General features: G+C 34.6%; 1 pseudogene; it reads right to left on the bottom strand.

The window, feature by feature from the left end:
* Positions 1-20,607: 20,607 nt before the first annotated feature.
* Positions 20,608-23,602, bottom strand: LOC131900191 (TGF-beta receptor type-1-like; annotated as a pseudogene).
* Positions 23,603-24,482: the final 880 nt, after the last annotated feature.

Raw genomic sequence — 24,482 nt, 5'->3', positions numbered from 1 at the left:
AGATAGAAAAATTGGTTATGAACACAATAGGAGATGGGAAAAGTTGGGTGAAATGATGTAAATACATTATTTATGTATGAAAACAAAACAAACAAAATAGCATGTGTTGTGGACTATTAATGTAACTAGGCAAAGATGTGTTACATTTGTTTATGCTGTGGAAAATACTTTAACTATGTGAAGGTGTGTTACAATTGTTTCTGCTGCCTTTGCTAATGATGTAAAGATGTTCTACATTTGTTTGTGCTGCATTTGTTTAATTATCTAAAGATGTGTTGCTGTTTCACCTTGCCTGCTTAAGGCACCAGATTGATCTAATAAAAAGCTAATGGACCAATTACTAGGCAGCAGAGGGATAGGGAGGGATGGCAGGCAGAGAGAATAAATAGGAGGAAGAATCTACAGGGAGAAGAAGGAAGACAAACGATGGGGAAGAGGGTTATGCACGAAGCCAGAAGCCAGGCAGTCACCAGCCAACCATGGAAACAGTGGGGGAAATAGGACATAGAGAAATAACGATTCAAAAGCCCCCCACCAAAATGTAGATGAAGAGAAACAGCTTGAAATAAGTTATAAGAGCTAGCAATAGACAAGCTTAAGATAAGGCTGACCATTGCTAACAGTTGTTATATCTCTGTGTCATGATTTGGAAGCTGATTTGTGGCCCAAAACAAAGCCTGGTACAAACATGGGATATCCTCTAAAACTAAAAATATAACTATGATAACATCAAACCATCTGTGATTGAACACTCTGACCAAAAGTAACATAGAAAAAAGTTTGTTTGCTTGTATTTTGAGATCATAATCCATGATCCATAGATGTTCCAGAAAAAAATCGATACCAAAACCTAGAGGCAGGAACTATGAAGTAATTCTGCTTCCTAGCTCACTCAACCTATGTGTAGCTAGATGTCTTATACATCTTTCCCAAGGATGAGCCCCCTAATTGGTTATCCAATACCAAGTGGTCAGCCTTAGAAACATATATATTCGGCAGGTTGCATTTATTTATTTATATACATACATATATATATATATATATATATATATATATATATATATGTATTAATAATAATTAAGTAAAAAGAGGCTGCAAACTTGAGAGGGAGTAGCAGGGTAGCAGGGTCTGGAATCTGATATGAGAGGTTGGAGGAAGGAGATGGGGCAGTATGTAATTATATTTTAATTAAAAATAACATGGTTACAAATAAGTGGGGCCTATGTATCATTGTGCTCCAACAGTTATTAGATATGACTCCAAGAACTAAGTTCTATTGGGAAGTCATTCATTAGATAGGTGCTCTTGAAAAGAATATGGTAGTACAAACATTTTCTGTGTTTTCTTGTCTCCTAGCCATTCAGAGAACACATCTGTTCTCTCATGTACTGCTGCCATAATGCAGTGAGGGAAATCAATTGGTAACTGAAACTCTCTGAACTATAATGCAGAATAAATAGTCTTGTTTATGTTTGTTGTCTTGGGCACTTGCCAACATTAAAACATGATTACTAATATATACATTTGAGATTTTTATGCACTTTTTACCAGATTCAAAATTTATTATTCTTAATTTCTAGGATTAATTTTCCTTATGATTCTTCTTTCCTATGACTTTTCAATTACTTTTATGGATTCTTTTGTTATTATCACATGTGATACAATTGTGGTCTTTAGTTTCTACAGAAGCATACATTTTAAAAAATTTTTCAAGACAGGGCTTCCTTGTGTAACCACTCCTGGCTGTCCTGGAACTCACTGTGTAGACCAGGTTGTCCTACAAGCATACTTTTTAACATAACTTACTGGACTTTAGTTATTAGTTATTATTTATTTAGTTATTAGTTATTCTCAGCTATCCCAACTATCCAAATTGATGCTACTGAACATCTCAAAGAATAATGTAATTAAAATTTGATATAAAAAATATCAGTGATTTTTTTTTTTTGGTTTTTCAAGACAGGGTTTCTCCGGGTAGTTTTAGTGCCTGTCATTCTGTAGGCCAGGCTGGCCTCGAACTCACAGAGATCCACCTGGCTCTGCCTCCTGAGTGCCGGGATTAGAGGCATGCGCCACCACCACCTAGCTTTAAAATATTAGTGATTTAAATGGGGTTACCAATCTATGCAATCAAAACTAAAAGATAATTAGTCTGTTATATATTTATTTAATGTTTGTTATTTAAAATAAGTATTGAATATAAAATACTTTACAACAAATTTCTAATTTCTGCTTTCCTAGAGCCTTGTTGCAAAGTCTTAGATTCTTAGCTAGTCCTTTGGAGGCTTCTAAAAGTCAATGGTAATAGCCTGGAAAAATTGAAGATGAGCTTATTTTGCTAAATCGTTTAACCCTATCTCTGAAATCTGTGACTAAGTCAGAGTTACTAAATTTGTAATTGGTTGACACAAAAATTAATTTCTTTGAATGTTGAAATTGAATGGTAGCTCTGGTATAAATTACTGTTTAAGACTGTCATGACACCAAATTTCTTAATACTATCCTCTTTCCATCGGTAGCCCAGGCTGGCCTCGAACTCCATGACTTTTAAAGACCTTTCCAAAAAAAAAAAAGAAAAATAGAATGACTATACTAGTGATTATCTTATTTGAGGTTTGTCTTCTATACATTGTTTTCAAACAAAAACATAATTTTATAGTAATTACTATATCACTAAGTCATAATATATTTCTTCATATGTTACACTCCAGAACTTGATGGTAAGACCTTATTTCTCAATATACCACATATTTGAATCATAGAACATGGAAAAATAAAGCTTAAACCCACATGGAAGTTTCATCTCTACTAGTTAATTGTCAGAGATGTTATTTAGACTGCTGAAAGGGCAAAAATTATCCTCATGCTCACCCAGTTCTGAACCCCTTGAGCTAAAATAGTGCCTGTCCTTGGTAGATTCCATTATAGCAGAGCTATAGTGGTGAGAATGTTATAAGAGTGGACATTTACTTTCTTATTTGATTTAACACCCTCTCCACAAGATTAAAGTTTATCAGTAGCAAGGCCAAGAACTTACTAATATTCTCCCAAACATACACAGTGTTAAACTGAATCTTAATGGTTAATCACTATACTTACAGACTCAAGTATTTCTCAACCCTCATCAGAGAGGCTTTTATTTACAGTAGATGTTGGTTACCACTGGAGATGCAGAAAATAAGTGACTGTGGAATGCTCAGTCCTAAAGGGAAATCTATATCATACTTCACTTCCCAACACTTCGGGATCATTGTAGATGAAAGGGTGGAAGCATTGTAACACCCAGAGGTGGCAGATGACTACATGGAAATAATGATTTCAGGACTAGCAGGGCAGTTACACATATGAATTCATAGCAAGTGAACAAGGATGCATAAGACCTGTGCAAGTCCAAGCCAGACAAAATTCAAGCATGGAGAAGGGAGGTAAGCATGACAACTCACGTATAACTGAAGAGACAATGAATGACATTTCATAGTTGGTGGGAGAGGAATACTTAAATTTATTTAAGGGTGTGGCCATTAGTAGATACAGTGGGTAGCCTCACATGGACGATTATATTTGCAGGACAAATTTAATTCATTATGATTAAAATAAAAGGATACAAAGTAGGAATTATAGGGAAGTCAAGGTAGACCCAGAAAGGGTTATGGTGGTAAATACGAACAAAATGTATTATATGACAATTAAAAAATATTTTGAAATATTCTGATAGATATAAATAATGTTTAGTCTTTACAAGTAATGCAATATATAAATCTCAATAATATAAATAATACCTAAGGTCTGAAATATTTTAAGCTGGAATTATCTAATTAATATTTATTATCACATATCACATATCATCTATTCACATAGAAAGTAATAAAATAATTTGATTATGAGGAAATAATGTATCAAAAATAAAGTAGAATACTATAAATGAAGACATTTTAAACATCCTTTATTATTATGCTATAAACATATATTTGTAACTTACAGCAGAGATGCTACAGAAGTCAATGTCTAAAAGGAAAAAAAATGAGGGATTCAGTTTACATGTTTATTGAGATCTTATTGCACAGAAAAAGGCAAAAGAAAATCCCCTTACAAGAAAATTAGTTAAAGGTAATATTATTTAAAATAGAACCATTCCAGCTTAATTTAATAATGCAAGAGTCTTGGTCACTCAAACCATGCTGTTTGAAAAGTTATTTCTAAATAACAGCACTTTGGTTATATAACTTATTTTTCAAGTTTCTCCTGGAGAGAAAGGTATCAGTGAATATAATTAGAAAATTCTTTCTATATTGAGGCAATATTGCAAGTCATTATTTCCATCTTTGAGAAGTTTTATCACTCTATCATTCCTTCCCAAAGAAACATAGTCAAACATAAATGAAATATTAAATCTTCTGTTAAGAGAAACCATTGAAGTTCTCTATAGTTCATGTCCCAATATTATGACTAAAGCTTATTTATATAAACTATCTCTGATTACATTCTTCACTAGGAAAGCTCCACCGTATGGTGGTATTTTATTTGTACTGAAATGTGATTTTAATTGCATGTTAATAAATAAAGTTGCCCGGGGGTCAGAGCTATTAGAGCCATAGCAAAAGCTGGGCGGTGGTGGTGCATGCCTTTAATCCCAGCACTTGGTAGGCAGAGCTAGATAGATCTCTGTGTGTTCAAGGATACAGCCAGCATTGGAGACACACTCCTTTAATCTCAATACCATAGAAGAACTTGAGGTCTGTACATACAGGCAGTCATGTGTTTGGGTTTACAACCAATGAGAAGGCAGAACAGAAAGTCTATATAAAGACAAACAGACAGGAAGTAGCTCTCTTTTGGAGAGGTCTCTTGGCTTTCTTTGCATTGATTCTGTGTTTCTTATTTAATAAGATGGTCGGTTACATCTATACCACCCACCAACATACTAAGAGCTAAGGGAAGAATGGAAAGCTCGTCTTTGCCTTGAAAGTTAGTGGGGACTGCAGAATTGACTTTGTACACAAAAATAATGGGCATTCTTCATTAAACTTTCCAGTGTAAAACTGTACAGCATTTGCTAGTATCAACACGCATTATTTTGGCAATACAAAAATCTCTATAAAAATGGATAACTGTAAAAGATATATATATATATATTGCATTTGGCCAGTGAATAGAGTGAACAGCTTTTAGTGGAAATAGAAACAACTATCAATCAGGTACTTGAAAGGGTTTTCATTAGGAACACTCTTTGAAATTAGTTACGTGTATATAATGTTTTACTTAAAAACCTGACCTTTTCTGCCTTGACAGAAAATATTAGGGAGCATATATTTGATACAAACCTGAAAATCTAAACTTGGACTTTACTCGTACATTCATTTATGGAAAGTTAAATTATACATAGTAAATTGGTCTAATGTCATCACTGAGCCATTTGGAGTTTATGACCAGTTACATGTATTTGCTTAAAGTTTGTCTTTCCTCTGTTGCAGAAAATTGAAGTTCAGAGAAGTGAAAACCATCCCATATTTAATAGTAAAGACCAAAATCCTATTTACAAATATCATTTTCCGATAAGCACTGCCTGTGCTAATGAAAAGGAACTTTGTGTACCACACGAATTTACTGAAAATGAAGATATGAAGATTTAATCTGGCCTTGAATAATATGTGGAGTCAAAGTAATGTTGTTTTTAGATAGGGAATGGATTAGTAAAAGAGTTTAAATTGGGATTTCAAGGTAAGAAGTTTCTTATGACAATCTTTCTCTCTCTCTCTCTAATAGTGTTTAAGGCAATTACTACCAAGTAATAAGGGTTTAAACTTCTGATAAAAATCATTTTCCATACCTGAATTAGGTATAGGAATGCATATTACAGATTCTAACAAAGATAATTGCCCAAGTTAACTTGTGCCGCAGAAGTTTGATACAAGGATATTGTTACTAAAATGGGTAGAGAGCTATGAAAATGGATATTGAAACAACTATTACCTCTAATCTTTTTGTTCATAATCCTTCTTGTTGGCAACATATTTGTTGTACAGCATTCACGTGAACATTCATTTCAAATGAATATAGCAAAGTGCACAGATAATTTTTAGAATAAAAACTAGATTCCATCCTTTCTCTCTCATGCAAAGAAATACTTGTGAGTACATATCACAGTTTCATAATGTGAATAATTGTGAAATAAGAATATGTACATCTTTTCAAAATTATAATTTAATACATAAGATTACATATCGTGTAACTCATGATTTAGCAAATTTATTGTATCTCTTTTGCAGAAACAAGTCACATACACAGCTGTGTTGTAAGCATTTGGTTATCATTATACCAAAGGGACAAATCAAACACCGACTAGGATTTTAGGCTTAACGCAACTTGAGACCATTCAAAATAAGATAAAATAGAAAACAAAAAATTTGAGACATATAGGCTATTTATTAAAGAGGAAATAAAATTAATGGGTTTTATTTCCATTTTCTCTTTCCTTCACAAAGAAAATGGAAGATGATATTTTGTTGAAGGTTAATATGGCAGTATTTTCTATTATAATAGTTTAGTTTAAATTCGGTTTAATTTAGCATCAATCTAGCTCAAAAATATTTTTAGTATTTATGATACACCACACAAATTGCTATTGTGAACACTTTGAGTTACAAAATAGTAACTATGAATTTCAGTCTAATATAATCACAGTCTAATATAAATGACAATGGCAAACTCATTCTGAAGGGAAGTATGAGCTTTTATCAGCAAATTCGGGATAAAATTGAGGTAGCACTCTTCATGGAAAATAAATGAAAAATAAAACAGTAAAATATCTAACTCATAAATGATAATTCCCTTTGATGCTCAAGAGGTTTTGAATTCTGAAAGAAGAAAAAACTTAAAAGTCACAACAATAAATGGCAATAAATATCAAATTGTATTTACAGCTACATAGTACTGAAGAACGGATTAAAATTGAACATCAATTTATGCTGATGTTTCCAAGTAACAGAAATATAAAATATTCAGAAAAATAAATTCACTTCTATGTTTCTTCCAGGTGTCTACACATAATCTAAAACAGTACTTCAAAGAATTGAAGCTGTTTACTTCAATGTAATCACTTTCAATAAATCACATGTTCTACGTAGAGTTTCTTGTTACAGAAGAAGAGAGCAAGTAATACTAAAGTTTTGTAAATAGAACTAATTAAAGTAATGGAATAGTAGCCTGCTTTTATACTCAAATTATGAAGAAAACAAACCAGACTAGTGAATAGAAGAAAGAAGGGCTAACACACACATATTGCTTTATCCATTAACAACTGTAGTAATTATCTGGCAAATAATAATTTCTATCTGTTTATGATAATTGTTTAAATTCAATTTTAATGTTTTAAAATCATGACAGTGCTATCATTATTGGGATTTCTAGATTATCTGAAAAACTTGAAAGACCTAGGAATATTGATTTCATACTTTCAGAAAACAATGACCAACAAAACTAAATCTGGATGAAGCTCTCTTGGCCTATCACCTTGAGGGTCTGCAGATCCTGGGCTTGGACAAACAGCTGCATATTGATGACTGACAATGAACTTTACATGAGAATCAGGTACCTTGTTTACAACAAGCAAACATTCCAATTTTTGAGACATTCCTCCTAATGTGTTTATTATTAACATTATGCTCATATTCCCTTTAAGAATCTGAGTTTGCCATACTTAATTTAATGTTAGAGGCCCATAGACAGATCACTGAAAGAAATCAAAGTAAGGGATAAATTACGATGCAAGAAGAACTATGATTTCCAATACTGTCTCCCTGCAGTTCTCTGGAAATCATGAATAATTCAATGATTCAAATACACAGAAAGTATAGTAATTACAATATGCTATTTGGTATATTAATAAGAAATTTGATATAATTGCATTAATTCTAGATAAGATGAAATGATATGGTTTTAAAATTTGAAGAAAAGATCCCGATAATGTATTTTGATGAACTGTTTATAAACACAAAAATCAATAGGCAGTAAAGTAAGCCTGATATTGTACATAATCTTCAACATAATAATGGAAGACTCCCATTTGAGTATTTATTTTATACCTACTGTATGATAGCTACTGTGAATTATGACTATCATTTTTATCCTTGTATTTTATTTAATAAAAACCTTTATATATGATTTCTCATTTTTTTGAGTGCAGAAGTCACTGTTATTTTATGACAAATATTGTTTTCAATATTAAAGCTTGACAACGGTTCTTCATGTAAGATTTGAAGATGGATGTTTTAGGCATAAATATTTGTAGTTAAGATGAATATCAAGATGGTATATGAACAAATGAATAATGTGCAGGAATAAACCATAATGAAGGAATAAAAAGTAAAATCTGTGATACCTGGTGACCTCCAATTACATTTTTTGGAATTATATTTAAATAGTAGAAATAATTTTTTAAATGATACACATTATACACTACAGTTGAAGATTTTTAGCATAATCATTTTTTTAATTTATTATCAGTTGGATTATTTAGATCCAAAAAGACAAATTTTATGTCTTTTCTCTCAAATAAATGCAATGACAAATTTACTGAGAGAAAAGTTGGGAAAATATCCAATTCACAGCAGCTTCAAAAAATATCTGGGAATAAACATAACCAAGGAAGTAGAAGACATTTACAAGGAAATCTTTGACACTTCAAAAAGGAAATAAAAACATTACAGAATTCAGATAATTTCCCTTTCCCTGGATTAGCAGAAGTAAAACTGTGTAGATAGCTATTCTGCTAAAGAAAATCTACTGAATCAATGCAATATTTATTAAAAGTGCAAAAACATTCTTTACAGTATTGGAAATAATATTAAATGCAATATGTAAACACAAAAGATCATAGATTAAAAAAAGCTGTCCAAAGCATAGAGAATATAGCTGGTGGTATATTATCTGACCCCAAACTACATTACAGAACCATACTGACAAACACAATGTGGTATTGATACCACCTTCTGTCTTAGTTAAGGTTTCTATTGCTGTGAAGAGACACCATGACCACAGAAACTCTTACTAAGGAAATCATATAGTTTGGGCTGACTTATAGTTCAGAGATTTAGTCTGTTATCATCATGGCAGGAAGCATGGCAGTGTGCAGGAAGACATGGTGTTGCATAGGTAGCTGAGAGTTCTACATCCAAATTGGCAGGTAGCAGGAAAAGAGCGTGACACTGGGCTTGCCTTGAGCATTAGAACCCTCAAAGCCCACTCACAGTGACATACTTCCTCCAACAAGACCACACCTACTCTATGAATGCCATACTTCCTAATAGTGCCTGTCCTTTTAACAAAGGACAAAGAAATTATCCAACAAACCTATGGGCAACTAATTTTTGACAAAGCTATAATAGACATATGCTTGTAAAAATTGATTAATAAATGTTAATGGAAAATTAGATATTCAGTACCAGAAGAATGAATTTAGTTCCATATTGCTCATCTATCACAAAAATCAACTCAAAATGATTCATAGACCTTAATTAAAAACAGACAATGCTAGAACTGCTGAAGGAAAACTTAGGGAAAGCACTTCAGAATATAGGTACAGGAATGATATTTCTGACTAGAATCCAAATAACACAACATATAAACGAAAGAACACAGAGCTTGATTAAATAAAATACAAAAATTTCAGAACAGTAAAAGAAACTCTCAATAGAATAAATAGCCTACAATTGGGAGAAAATCTTTGCCATGTATACTTTAGACCAGTATGTAATACCAAGGATATAAAAGGAAGAGCCAAAATTAAATTTATAAAAAAACAAAACTCTCAATAGAGAAATGAGCCAATGAATTGAAAAAGAGTTCTGAAACAAAGTAAAACATATAGCCAATAAATATTTAAAAATGCTTATCAACATCATTAGCCCTCAGATAAATGCAAACTGAATCTACTTTGAGATTTCTTCTCACTCCAATTGTAATGGCTCTCATCAAGAATGACATGACCACCTTAATGTTCCCAGCTTTAAGCAGTTCCCTGTAGATCTTTGTATAAACTTGAGGCAGCATGGGCCTTTTCCCATCCAGTTTGATATTTTTGTGGGATTCATTCTTGGTCAGTAAATGTTTGAGTGGTCATATTGATAAGACTTTATTGGAATAACTTCTGATGTTACTAGACAACACAATCTCACAGTAAATTCCTTGATCCTCTGGCTCTTATAATCTTTCCTTTCTTCTTCCCTCTATTCCTTCTTCCTACCCAACTCTGTTCCTTGAGCATTATTAGGTATGGGAGTGCTTAGTAGACATATCCAATAGGACTGCACTCCACAACTCTGCAGTTTTGTTGGTCTTTGATTCACCTTCAATGCTTGAGCTATTTGCTAAAATGAGCTACACTCTGACAATGTCCTAAGTGGTCTCAAAATCAATTAGTTTAATGATGTTAATGTAATCAATAAATTTTGTGAAAAAAATAATCTTAGGGTTTTAGCTGTTTTTCCTTTTCCTTCCTATTTATTCTTCTCTCATACAACACATTCCAACCACAGCCTCCCCACCATCCATTCCTCCCAGTTCTTCCCTCCCCCACTTCCCCTTTTCCCCAGATCCACTCTTCCTCCATTTCCCTTCAGAAAAGAGCAGGCCTCCCTGGGATAGCAACCAAACATGGCATAACAAGTTACAATAAGACTAGGCACAAACCCTCATATCAAGGCTGGAAGAGGCAACCCAGTAGGAGGAAAAGGGTCCCAAGAGAAGACAAGACTGTCAGAAACAAACCCCACTCCCACTGTTGGGAGTCCCACAAATTTCATAAGAACATCAAGCTATACAGCCACAGAATGTATACATAAGACCTATCACAGACCCATGCATCCTACAAGATTTTTGCTTGAGTCTCTGTGAGCTACTATGAGCCCTGCTTAGTTGATTCTGCGGGCTATATTCTAGTTTCCTAGACCCTCTGGCTCCTACAATCCTTCCTCCCTCTATTTGGTGGGATCTCTGAGCTCCACCTAATATTTGGCTGTGTGTTTCTGAATCTGTTCTCATCAGTTGCCAGCTTGATGACTAGTTGCCTCTCGGATGACTAGGCACTCTGATCAGCTAGGCATCAGCCTACGAGTATAGTAGAATATCATTAGGAACTGTTCCATTTATTTATTTATTTATTCGCCCATTTACTTATTTATTTGTTTGTTTGTTTGTCTATTTATTTATTTACTTACTTACGTACTTACTTACTTACTTACTCATTTAGTCAATCCTATTTGGTTCTACTTTAGGTCTCTGGGCCTTCCAGCTTCCACTTTCTGTTCTCTCCAGCTTCGCCTTTCTGCTCCTAGCCATCCAGGGAGGACATGGGCTCCCTCTTTTAATTTAGGCTTCAAGTTAGACCAGTCATTGGTTGGACACTTGCACAAACTCTGAACCACCTTTGCTCTAGCACACCTTGCAGGCAGGATAGTTCATTGGTCCAAGGTTTTTTAGTTGGGTTGGTGTTCCAGTCACACCACTGAAAGTCTTGCCTGCTACAGAAGATGGCCAGTTTAGGCTCCCTATCCTCGATTACTTAGAATCTTTGCTAGAGTCACCTTCATAGGTTCCAGGAAGTGTGTACTGCACTAGGTTTCCACACTTCCTCCTAAATGCTCCCATATTCTATTTGTTTATCCCGGTACTGTTTCCCTCTGTCCATCCTTCCCCAACCTGATTTCTTCTGTTCTCATCCCCACCTGCTACCAGCCCACATGCAAAACGTATTCTATTTCCCCTTCTCTGGGAGATCCATACATTCCCCTAGAGTACTCCATGGTAATTTTGCTCTCTGGGCCTGTGGATTGTAGTGTGATTATCATCACGAGCTAATATCTACTTTTAAGTGAGTACATAGCATGTTTGTCTTTCTGGGTCTTGGTTATCTAGCTCAGGATGATTATTTTCAGTTCCATCCTTAATGTTTTAATGGCCACTGACAAAGCAGAATTATAGTTCGATCAATAAAAGCCCTGTGCAGCATGTTTACAATCATTTTATGAATGTGTCCTAAGATAATTTCTGTTTTTTCTTTTTAATTTCCAAAATTAAAATTAGATATGACATTTTAGAATTTATACATATAGGTTATAAATAATAAAATTCTTTTTATGACTAACTCTCCAGAATCCAATACTCTCATTTATTGTTATATTGAATTTAGAAGAACTGTATGCTATAGCAAAACTTCATATATAAAAATTGCTCTATTTAAATGCAACTTTTAAAATTAGAGGTTTTTTATTATTCTCCATTCTGGATTAATGACATAGAAGCAGTAAGGGATTTGGATTTATTTTTCACATAAACACAAATAATTATTTAGTGTGATAGAATAATCTAAGAGATTATAAGATTACAGAGACCTTATGAAGGGCTCTTACCTATCTGTCCTATTCACCCTCCCCCCCATAGCTGAAAATTTTCCTGTGTCCTGCCTAACCCACGGTCAGGACAAATCTCTCTCACCCATCAGTCCCACACCTGCTTGGACCCTAATAAACACACATAGGATAATATTATTTTTAAACTTTGGCCATGGCAGGCTTCTTGTTATCTAGCTCTTATATCTTAAATTAACCAATTTCTATAAATCTATACTTTGCTACATGGCTTGTGGCTTACTGGTTCTTTACATCTTTCTTCTCATGGCAGCAGCTAGCAGTGTCTCCTCTGCTCTGTCTTTCTCCTTCCTTTCTATCTGTTTGGGTTTTCCACCTGCCTCTAAGATGACTTACCATAGGCCAAACAGCTTTATTTATCAACCAATCAGAGCAACATATTTTTACAGCATACAGAAAGAGATTTCCCCCATTACTTCCCCTTTTCTTTCTAAACAAAAGGAAGGTTTCAACTTTAACCTAGTAAAATTACATATATCAAACAAGAAGTAGAATTATAATATATAGTCTATTTGTATTTGGCAAAATTAAAGATGGTATCCTATGTGTCCTATATTTGTGAGACTAAGGTTTTGTATCTACCTTATCTCTTATCATAAACTAGAAAAACTATAATTATAACTATCCAGTCTTCAATTACATCAAAGACCTCAGAAGGATATAATATTACTTAAGTAAACAGGAAGAGCATTGTAAGCATCTTCCAAAAATCTAGAATGACAGAGGCAGATAGCTACCTGGACAGTTAGCCAAAGTTGCTCTGCAATGTTAGGGCCTCCGTTTTTCAGCCTACAGGCCTAGAGTCTCTCAGTTTCTTCGCTCTATGTCCGGTATGTAGAATGTCTGGCAGTTTCTTCTGTGAAGCAGGAACCTGAAGGACCATCTCGCCTTGCAAAGTTCAGTGGTCACCTTCCTATAGGTCCTGCATGTCCAGTCAATACAACATTTTGTCAAGCAGTCCAGGCAAGAACAGTTTCTTGTGCAAATGGCTATTTTTGCCAAGAAGAAGATAAACTCCATATGGAGTATCTTCGACACCCATCTTTCTCTTTGAAGTAAATTGGTGCTGTCAGGAGCAGATTTGTCTCATTGTCCAGGAAGTCTAAGTTTTTATATTTTAAATACCATATTCTGTAGGTCTTTGAAGTGTTTAAAGAAGATTATCTACCTAATTGAATTATATGTATGTATCCCTAGAAAACTTAACATGACTATAAGTTTGGCTATCATAGAAGACCAATTATTAATCTTTATTCATTATTCATTATAATTTAAATGAGTTACATAAACATAATACCTTAAACAATAGTAGGTATATATATATATATATATATAACCACAAAATCAAATCAACTCTAAATTTGTATCAATAAACTAAAATCTATACTAATGTAAAACATTTTAGACAAGTTGCTCTTTAAAAGTAGGTTCAATAATCCACTCTTTTATCCTATCATATTTATATCCTGTATTTCCATATCATATCCTCCTTTCTTTTAGAAAGATATTGACTATGACCAATAACAATTTGTGACCAACAACCTAAACAAAGGCAAACATTCATAACCCAGTTATGGGGAATATGGGTATAGTTTTCTAGGGTACTTCATGCTGATAAAGGGTACTGTATTCTTATGAGGATCCTAAGAAAATTAAGAATTATTATCAAGTCCTGACTGGAATAGTCTGTGAGGCTGCATTGTCTTGGCCAGTTGCCTTGAAACCGTTCTGGATGTTAGATCATCTGGGCCATGGTGTCATCAGAGACCTTTCAGGGGGTCTTGGCTAGTCAAACCATATTAGCCTGGAAGCCATCCTCAGGTTCTCATCTTCTGTGGGAACAAAAGCAGAACCTCTTACCAAAGAAACATATCCTTAGATATAAACTTTGAAGTCCAGATACCTTCAATATATATATTAACTTAACAGCTTAACTCAACAGCTTTTACAATCAAATGTCTTTCTTCAATTAAAAATCCCAAAGACAATATAATCTAGAGTCTGTGTAATTTCCATTTTTACATGGCTTATTTTTTGTATTACTTTTACTGTCTCTTTAAAGACTTTATTTTTTCATCTTAATACTTTTTTTTATTTTATAATTTAATTTAATTTTACATGCCAGCCATGGATTCCCCTGCCCTCCCTCCTCCCACCTCCTCTCCCCCAACCCACCACCCATTCTCATCTGTAGCTAGAGTTTTCCTGCCTGGCCCACAGTCAGGAAAAATCTCTCTCACCCGCCAGTCCCATAGCCCCTCAGACCCAACTGAGTAAACACACAGAGACTTACATTGCTTACAAACTGTATGGCTGTGGCAGGCTTTTTGTTACCGTGTTCTTATATCTTAAATTAACCCATTTCTATTAGTCTGTAAGTTGCCACGTGCTTGCACATGCCTTGCACATCCCACAGCACCCATCTCCTCCAGGGCAAGGACTCTCCTGGGGATTCAGCTCAGCCTGGTAGATTCAGTCCAGGCAGGTCCAGTCCCCTCCTCCCTTCACCCAGGCTGAGCAAAGTGTCCCTGCATAGGCCCCAGGCTCCAAACAGCCAGCTCATGCACTAAGGACAAGTCCTGGTCCCACTGCCTGGGGGCTTCCCAAACAGTTCAAGTTAATCAACTGTCTCACTTATCCAGAGGGCCTGATCTAGTTGGGGGCTCCTCAGCTCTTGATTCATAATTCATGTGTTTCCACTAGTTTGGCTATTTATCCCTGTGCTTTCTCCAATCATAGTCTCAACAATTCTCATTCATACAGTCCCTCCTCTTTCTCACCAATTGGACTCCTGGAACTCCACCTGGGGCCTGGCCATGGATCTCTGCATCCACTTCCATCAGTCACTGGATGAGAGTTCTATCATGACAGTTAGGGTGTTTGGCCATCCGATCACCAGAGTAGGTAAATTCGAGCATTCTCTTAACCATTGCCAGTAGTCTATTGTGGAGGTATCATTGTGGATATTTTTTAAAACTATTTCTTTATATAATTGTCTATATTCCTTTTCCTCTATGTACATTTTTACATATACCGTAAACCATTTAGAGGTTTATTTAATCTGAATCTGACTTATTGTGAATCTATTGCTTTAAACTGAAATGGCAAGTGTGTGTGTGTGTGTGTGTGTGTGTGTGTGTGTGTAAACTCATTTTCAGCCTCTGGCAGTAGAGAACTGTGACTTAACATTCTATTTTCTGTTTCCAGATGTTCATCATCAGATTTTTAAGATACTAGGTTCTGCTAAGTTTTAGTCTAGCTTTGTACGTTGACACATACATGCACACTTATCTGTAGATTTCTAGATATATATCAGGTCTCTTAAAAAAATATGGTGATATCTCCTTCCACAGATTTTCCTTTAAGATTTTAGTAATTCTCTTGTATAATTCAACATGTATTATGGTCTCAGAGAATTGAGATACTAAATAGCAGTCACTAATTGTTTTTCTGAAAGAACCTCCTGGAAAAGCTTCTAGTATTGAGTGGTTCTGAATGAGATTGAGTGTGTCCATGGAGCCACCACATTGGTCAAATAATGAAAATTCTCTTGGCTTAATGGCTACCTCCAGGCCTGTTAGTCTTCTCCAGTGGCTCTAGACTGATAGATTTCATTGTAATTTGGGAGTTATTATAAGTAGAGTCTGAGGAGAGAAGACAATGGGGAAGGAAAGGGGAAAATGCACATGTTTCAGTAATCTTACTGAGAGCTCTTCATTTTTCTTGAATGAAGGGTCCCTGTATTGTTGCAAATGGTCACTTAGCATCCAGAGTTCTGTAAAAGCTGATTTTGAAGCTGGTGTTCCTATTCCTATTTTAGAGAAGTGGGTTTCAAAGATTCATTCTATCATTCAAGAAGTACTTCTCTTATCCTCTCATAAATCATTTTCATCTCTACTGTCCATTCAAACTACATTTGCAGTCTGTCTCTTACACAATTGTCAAAGATATTCCTTGAAAAACTATGCCACATCATTGAACTATTCAACTTAAAACCTGAATGTCTTTCCAAGCCTCAAAATAATACCCCAAGGGTCATACATCTATACTCCACCAGTATTCTTTTTTTTTTTTTTATCTCCTTGAGTATATATTTTAGTACTTGAACTTTTGCTTACTCAATAAGAGTTACACTGGTCTCTTTCTATTATTTGAACACATCAGGCATTTTCTTCCCTTAGGCCTTTTACATTAATAGCCCTTTGCTTTGCAATGGTCCTCTGATAACTGAAATGTTTATTATACCACATCCTAAGCATTTATTCTCAAATATGTCCTTTTCAGAAAGAGTTTCCTGAACTTTGTGTTTTTTAAACTTTGAGAATTCATATGAACATGAGAATCATTATGCACACTGATATATACTTAATTTTTAAAATCGTTTCTGGCATTTAGAAAAACTCACTAAATATTTGTAAAATTAATGTAGTATTTAAAGTTAATGGACTTTAAATTATTTAGTTCACAATATTGCATATTTATAAGTGAATATAGGTTTTTAAAACAAAATCTTATTGTGAACTGGAATTGTTGACTTTTAAATTGTTTTTGACACATAGAAACTTTTCAAAAAGAAAAAATAATTTATTTATGTTAGACTATGAAAACACTAAGACCACTGGAAGAATAGAAATTACATGATTAAAAATTCATTCTTATAAGAAAATCATGTTTGCCTTTTTTCTACATTAAGCTATTAGGGGGAACTGTGTCAATGTATCCATTTGTATTAGATTTGGTATAAATACAGTGAGACAAGTACTCAAATTCACTTTTAAATTTAGAGGGAAATGTGAAAGTGACCTTGTTGATTTTACAATTTCAGTTAATTCCCAGATTATTTTGCATGTAGATATACTACTATATAAGACACTTTCATTTATTTGCAACTACTAAAATATTTTTGCCAAGATCACCAAGGAGTCATTCATTAATTAATTCCTACATAAGGACTCATCAGAGCATACTTACACGGGCTACTTTATAAGTTCTTTCAAAAAGTGCAGAAAAGTATGATGAAAGTGAAAGTGCTACTTCAACTTGTAGTACAATAAGGTCACCTTTAAAAAATGTGTCTTTTTTTCCATTCCATTTAAACATGCTTTGTGCTATGAAGAACAGTTATTTAAGCAGCTAGTTTGGAGGACTGAAAATATAGTAAGATAAAATTAAATAAGTGGAAGACTACTGAATCTGCAATGAAAACAGCTCATTTGTTATTTCTATTCCTTCTGTTACTATCATAGTATTTAAAGCATATGCATTTTATCTTCGGGTTTCTATTGCTATGAAGAGACAGCATGACCATGGCAACTCTTACAAAGGAAAAACATTTAATTGTAGTGGATTACATTTTCAGAGGTTCAGTCCATTATCATCATGGCAGGGAGCATGGTAGTGTGTAAGAAGACATAATGCTGGCTACATCTTGATCAGAAGGCAACAGAAAGTGGACTCAGTGTCACACTGAGAGAAGCTTGAGCAAAAGAGACTGATACACTCATTTGAGGCAGGTCCGGGCCCCTCCCCCTGCATCAAGACTGTTTAAGATGTTCCACTAAAGGCAGTGAGCTCCAAAAAGCTAGCTCATGCACCAGGATGGATCCTGATCCTACTGCTAGGGGGCCCCTTAAGCAGATCAAGCTACACAACTGTCTCACTTATTCAGAGGACCATCCAGTCTCATGTATGCAGAGGGCCTAGTCCAGTCCCTTGGAGGTTTCACAGCTGTTAGTCTAAAGTTCGTGAGTTCCCACTAGTTTTATTTGATTGTCTCTGTTTGTTTCCCTATCATGATCTTTACAACCCTGGCTCATGGAATCCCTCTTCTCTCTCTCTGACTGGACTACTGGAACTCAGCCTAGTGCTTGGCTGTGGATCTCTCCATTTGCTTCCATCAGTTACTGGATGAAGGCTTATGATGACCATTAGGATATTCATTGATCTGATTACTGGAGTGTAAAACCAATTGCTAAATGGTCTTATTTATAGAAACCCCAGAGCCACATATTGGGGCAAAAGCTCAAAGGTTAGAGAAGCAGAGCAGCCTACCACTAGCTTACCTCTATAAAATCCTCAGCCTCAAGTGAGGTCCTGTTTCCTCACACCTTATATACCTTTCTGTATCCTGCCATATTACTTCCTAGGATTAAACGTGTGTGTCATCACTGCCTGGTTCTGTTTCTCTCATGCAGCCCAATGGGGCCTTGAACTCACAGAGATCCAGACAGATCTCTGCCTCCCCAGTGATAGTATTAAATGTGTGTTTCACCACTTCCTGTCCTCTATGTCTAATTTAGTGGCTGGCTCTGTCCTCTGATCTCCAGGTAAGCTTTATTGTGGTACACAATATATCACCACATTCTTCCCTTTTTTGTCTAAAATAATAAAAGGCTACAACTAATATAATCAAAACTATATACAATAGTACAATAAGTATATACAATATATACAGGCAATAAAACATCAACAATGTCTGGACCATTTGCATTTGACAAATTCAGAGAAAATACTCCATTATCTATCCTATCTTTGTGAATCCAAAGAATTGTATCTAATTCACCTTCTATCCTAATTTGCAGTACCAACCCCAAATTATCTTTTGATATCTTTAAACTTATACAGTCTACACCTCTTTAGTGAGTTTCTTTTCTGAATTTGTTAACAGGGAAAACTATAACTATAATTATCTAGTCTTCAACTCCCTCAGAGACCCGAGAAGGAAATAATATGAACTGAGTAAGCAGGAGGTGTAAACAAGTGATTTCCAAAAAATGTGAGAAATGGCGGAAACAGCTGGCTGCCTGGACAGTCACGCAAGTTTCCTCTGCAATCTGGGGCATCCGTCTTCAGCCTACAGGCTTAGCATATCTGACAGACACATCTGTAAAGCAGGATTTTCTAAAGAGCCTTCCTACCTTGTCTTGGCAAGGTTTGGCAGTCCTTTCTTTTGTGTCCTGCTTGTCCATTTTGGACAGCATACTGTAAGCAGTAGAGGCAAAGGCATTCTATTGCCCAGTGGCTAACTTTTTCCATGAAGATAGTAAACTCCATATGGAGCTTCTTCAATGTCCATCATCTTCTCTTAAGTAGGTTGGTGCTTCCAGGGGCAGACATGTCTCATTGTCATAAAAAAAGAAAAAAAATCCATGCTATTAAAACATCTTACATGCCATATTCTATAGATCTTTGAAATGTTTAAAGATGATCCATATATCTAATATATATTTCTGTTTAACCTTGAAAACATACTGAATATGACTACAAGTTTGATTATAATGACTAAATATTAATTTGCATGTCTTCTGTCCTGATTAGTTGGTAATAATAACTTTCAAGGGATAGAATTTGCATTACATTGTTAAATGAACTGTTTTGGTATAAAACCTTGAATAATATTTAGAAATATATGTACAGTATTTTGTAACAAAATCAATCTCAAATTTGTATTAATATACATAATATGTATATGATATACAAAAATCCAATCCAATGTAAAATATTTAAAACTAGTATTTGCTTTTTTAAAGTATATTCAATAATCTACCTTTTTATCTCATATCTCTATCCTCTCCTTTTGCTTTTCAGAATTGATTCAATAATCTACCCTTTTATTCTATTATTTCTATCTTTTTTAAAGAATAGATTCAATAATCTACCTCTTTTCTATACCTTATTTTTTATTTTTCTCTTTTTAAAACAAGAATCCTGAATCTAATCTCCTTGTTTAGCTTTTTTCCTAACCATTATAAATTAACAACTTGTAACAAACCATCCTAAACAATGACAATTATCCATAGCCCATTGGAAGGCCAAAAACAACCCACCCCACCTCTTGGGAATGTGGGCATCATGTTCTTTAAATTACTTCCTGCTTTTTGGGGCAAAGGTATCTTTAGGGGATCCTGAAAAGATAAATTTTGGGTTAATTGTCAAGTCCTGGGAGAGTTAGCTATATCATTTGTTGTCCAATCTCTGCATAATGGGAACATGCAGGACTTACCTAAGTCCTTGCTCAAGTAATCTGTGAGGTTGCATCACCTCAGCTAGCCATCTCAAAACTGTCCTGAGAAGTTTGTAGTCCAGATCTTTGGGTGGTGTTTGTCAGTTTAGTGATATTATCATTGTCCTGATTGAATCGTCCTTGTGGGGTTCCATCATTCATTTAGAGACTTCAAAGTTGCTGTTATGTATGTTCAATAGTATCTGTGGCAGAATCATGTCTCACAGCCTGTCCCAAGTTTGCAATAATACAGTTTCCATTCTTCTTCACAAGATATTCTTTGATTTCAAATCTCTGTGAGCAATAGCTGGCTTTCCTTGGGTACCAACACTCTCCATGTGAAGATGGGCAATACCGCTTGCCATGGACAAAGTGAGTTCGATCATCCCTTCCACTGTAACAGTATATCTATTAAAGTAGTCAAAAAGGGATCCACGCTCATGGTAATCCGACACCAGCCACAGCTGAGTCCATGTGCCATTGTCTTTGTTGTCTGCTCCTATAAATCCTAGGATGTTTCCATAGCATAACATCATAATCTGATAAAAACTCTGCATCTAGGAACTATGAACATTCTTCCCTAGAAGAGATTATCATACCAACTTCTCCCTGCCATTTGCCTTGCCAAACTTCTCTAAACTGACCTTTGCCAATGCTTTCTTGTAACATGATGATCGTGGCAATTGTTCTCTGAACAAGCAGTGGTAAACCCTTTTTCCCTGGTAGCAGTGTCGCCACTGTCACCAATATGATGAGAAGCAGCCAGTATTGCAGAGCAGCAGCTGTTGCCTCAACATACCAAACAATCCAATTAAAAAGGGGGCTACAGTGTTAAAGAGAGAATTCTCAACAAAAGAATATCAGTTGGCCAAAAGACACTTAAAGAAGCGTTCAACACCGTTAGCCATCAGGGAAATGCAAATCAAAATGCCTCTGAGATATCACCTTAAACCTGTCAGAATGGCTATGATAAAAAAAACACTGATGACAGCTTATGTTAGAGAGGATGTGGAGCAAGGGGAACACTCTTCCACTTTTGGTGGGAGTGCAAACTTGTACAGCCACTTTGGAAATCAGTATGGCAGTTTCTCAGAAAATTGGGAATCGATCTACCTCAAGATCCAATGATACCCAACGAATGCTCAATCATACCACAAGGACACTTGCTTGGCTATGTTCATAGCAGCATTATTCATGATAGCCAGAACTAGGACACAACCTTGATGCCCCTCAACCAAAGAATGAATTAAGAAAATATGGTACACTTTTTTTTCTATTCTGGCATGATTAGTCACTGGACAGCCTGGGAATTGAACCTGGGTCCTCTAGAGCATCAGTCAATGCTCTTAACCACTGAGCCATGAAATGAGTCAGGCATTTGCTTTTTTTTGCCTACATACCATTTTAAGGAGTTTATTCTTATCTTCAACTATTTTTGACCTAAAATAAGGACCCTTAGATTCAAGGACAGTATTTAATCATAAGTACTTCTCCAAATGCATAATTCTCTGTTATGTGGAGCTATTCATTTTGAATTGTGAATTAACTTTAGAAGACTATAGAAACTTTACCTAAAGGATATTTCTTTCTTGAGTATAATTTAAATAACTCATATTGTATTTAGCATATAATCATAAATCTAAATATAGCACTTGAAATATCATTAAACAGAAAATGTAATTACTTGGGAATCAATAAATCAAGATTTCTCTTTTATGATCAAAGCACATAACACATATAAATGGTTGAAATTTTCAATGAGGAGATAAGGAAAACAAAACATGAGGTCTATTACATAGAATTTACTGGAAAACATTTTATATACATAAACCAAAACAGACAGCTCATCTAAGGAAGGTGAAGTTTTCTTGTTTGATGTTTGAGAAACAGTAAAGCAATAATGAAAAATGTCCTGTACAATTTTTAATAAATGTACACATTAAATGATTTTTCCTATATAAGGACTTAATTTGGGATTTTTATACACGTTCCAGACCACCTGATATTTTCTTTTGACAATGTCATAGACAAATTCTTTAAATGAAAGATAACATGGCCATATTCATGCATAAGTACATGTACATATTTATCTGTAGATTCTTTTACTCAATAATGTTAATGAATTTCTTCTGTGTATACTATTATAAGTATGATGTCAGGAAAATGGGTATATGCAAAAATGTGACTGTGTTCTATAGTTTATGGTAAAAAGAGATTAAAACTCCCTATTATTATCCAGAGTAAGGAGAGAACATTTATTACCAGGAGAGAACAGGGACATTTAGAGGTCAAGAGAATATTGTGGTCTCAATTGATGAAGAATAAACTCATCACAATGTATAATATTTTAGAGTTAGGAGTCTGAAGGCAAAAAAGTTGAAGTATTATGCCACAAAACCTTAGGATATCTCTGAAATTGATATATCCAAAGATGTCCTTGAATTCGTGATCATCATGTTTCTAACTACCAAGAGATGAGATTGTGTAGTGGGTGGCACAGCCATGGGCAAAACATGTCTAGAAAGGAAAGTAATGTTATACAGAGACACAGGAATCTGGGTTCACTTCAGGAATGAGAAAACAAGTTTTTCCACTTTTGTGTATGTGTTGTTCAGCTAGCTACTAAAGATAGCACTGCACCAAAAGCTGGAGCAAACCTTCTCTTTCACCCCTTTATAATGATATCTTCCTTTCATACATCCCTGTCTTTGTGGTCTTATTTTACCCCAAAGACATTCCTCCTAGGCATTATCTTATGCCTGAAGTTTTCCATAGACATTTAGACACATCTAAGATTTTGCCTCTGAGACAGAAACTGCAGACCATTTGTATGTCAACAGGATTACAGATGTGTGCCAATGAGATTTGGGCTCTATAAGTTGGACCTAAATTATAGAAAAAAATATAAAACTCAGAAAGGTAATAGCATATCACACAAATTGATGGATATTGAATAATAATAAGCAATAATCAAATGCAGCACAGTATGTTTAATGAGTTATGCCCATATTCAGTAAAAGAGGTAACTGAGGGGAAAAACAACATATGAGAAGCATGGTGAATGCTATGAATATGGAAAACAAGATTGGAAGGAACTTTTACATTCAATTCTGTCAAAAAGGCTTATCACAATCACCAGAGTTCTGTTAACATTAGGCTAATGAGGTTCTTACCTCATTTTATACCCCAGAGGAGTTAAGCTGTGCAGTTTCTATGTTCAGTGCCCTAGAATAAATTTTCTGTTCAAGTGAGTAGTGAGACAAGTAACCACGACAGGGAAAAAATTGCAATTAAAACTTTCCTTCAAGTATAGAGGGGCAGATCTAGCTTTTCACATCTCCTTGAGATCTTTTGAGATTTTGTTTTTAATTCTAATATATGAATATGGGAATCATTGTTTATTGGCATGTACTTATTTTAATACTTATGATTAATAGATAACATTTACTTAGTTTTGTTGCTGTGGCAAAATAGAAATATAAGATTATATTATATAAAGAAAAATTATGTAGCTTTTCAGTTCTCTCTTCTGTGTATAGTCAAGTGCACAAAGTCTTTCCTCTTACTCATTGTTAAAACTTCAATCTATCTATAAATATAAAGAACAACATAAACAGGATTTTTAAGAAAGTGAATGACAAAAAATAAGTGATGAGTGATGGTAATTATTTTTTAATAATAGTATTAACTATTACCAATGCAATATTAAGAAAATATTGCCAATGAAATAGAAAATTTTCTTAAGATAATGAGGAAGACTACTAAAAAAGACAGCTGTAAACATAATTACCAATAAATTCAATACACATCAGTACAAAAATCACTGGATAAAGCATGCCATTTATAATTCATATGAGAACTGTAGATATAAATTTGAATTACTTTTCTATTTGATGGCCAGATATAACTGACCTTTAGATTAAATTTACTGATGTCAGTGCCCCATTAATATTGAATGTTCCAAACCGTCTCAACTTCTGATTTTTAAGTATGGTTTGTTCTTAGTTTTATGCCATTTCTCATTTAACCTGCAAATGGAATAAATATTCAAGCAAATA

Source organism: Peromyscus eremicus, chromosome X (assembly GCF_949786415.1).
Source record: "Peromyscus eremicus chromosome X, PerEre_H2_v1, whole genome shotgun sequence".
NCBI classification, from domain to species: domain Eukaryota; kingdom Metazoa; phylum Chordata; class Mammalia; order Rodentia; family Cricetidae; genus Peromyscus; species Peromyscus eremicus.
This window is presented reverse-complemented; position numbering and strand designations above follow the sequence as displayed.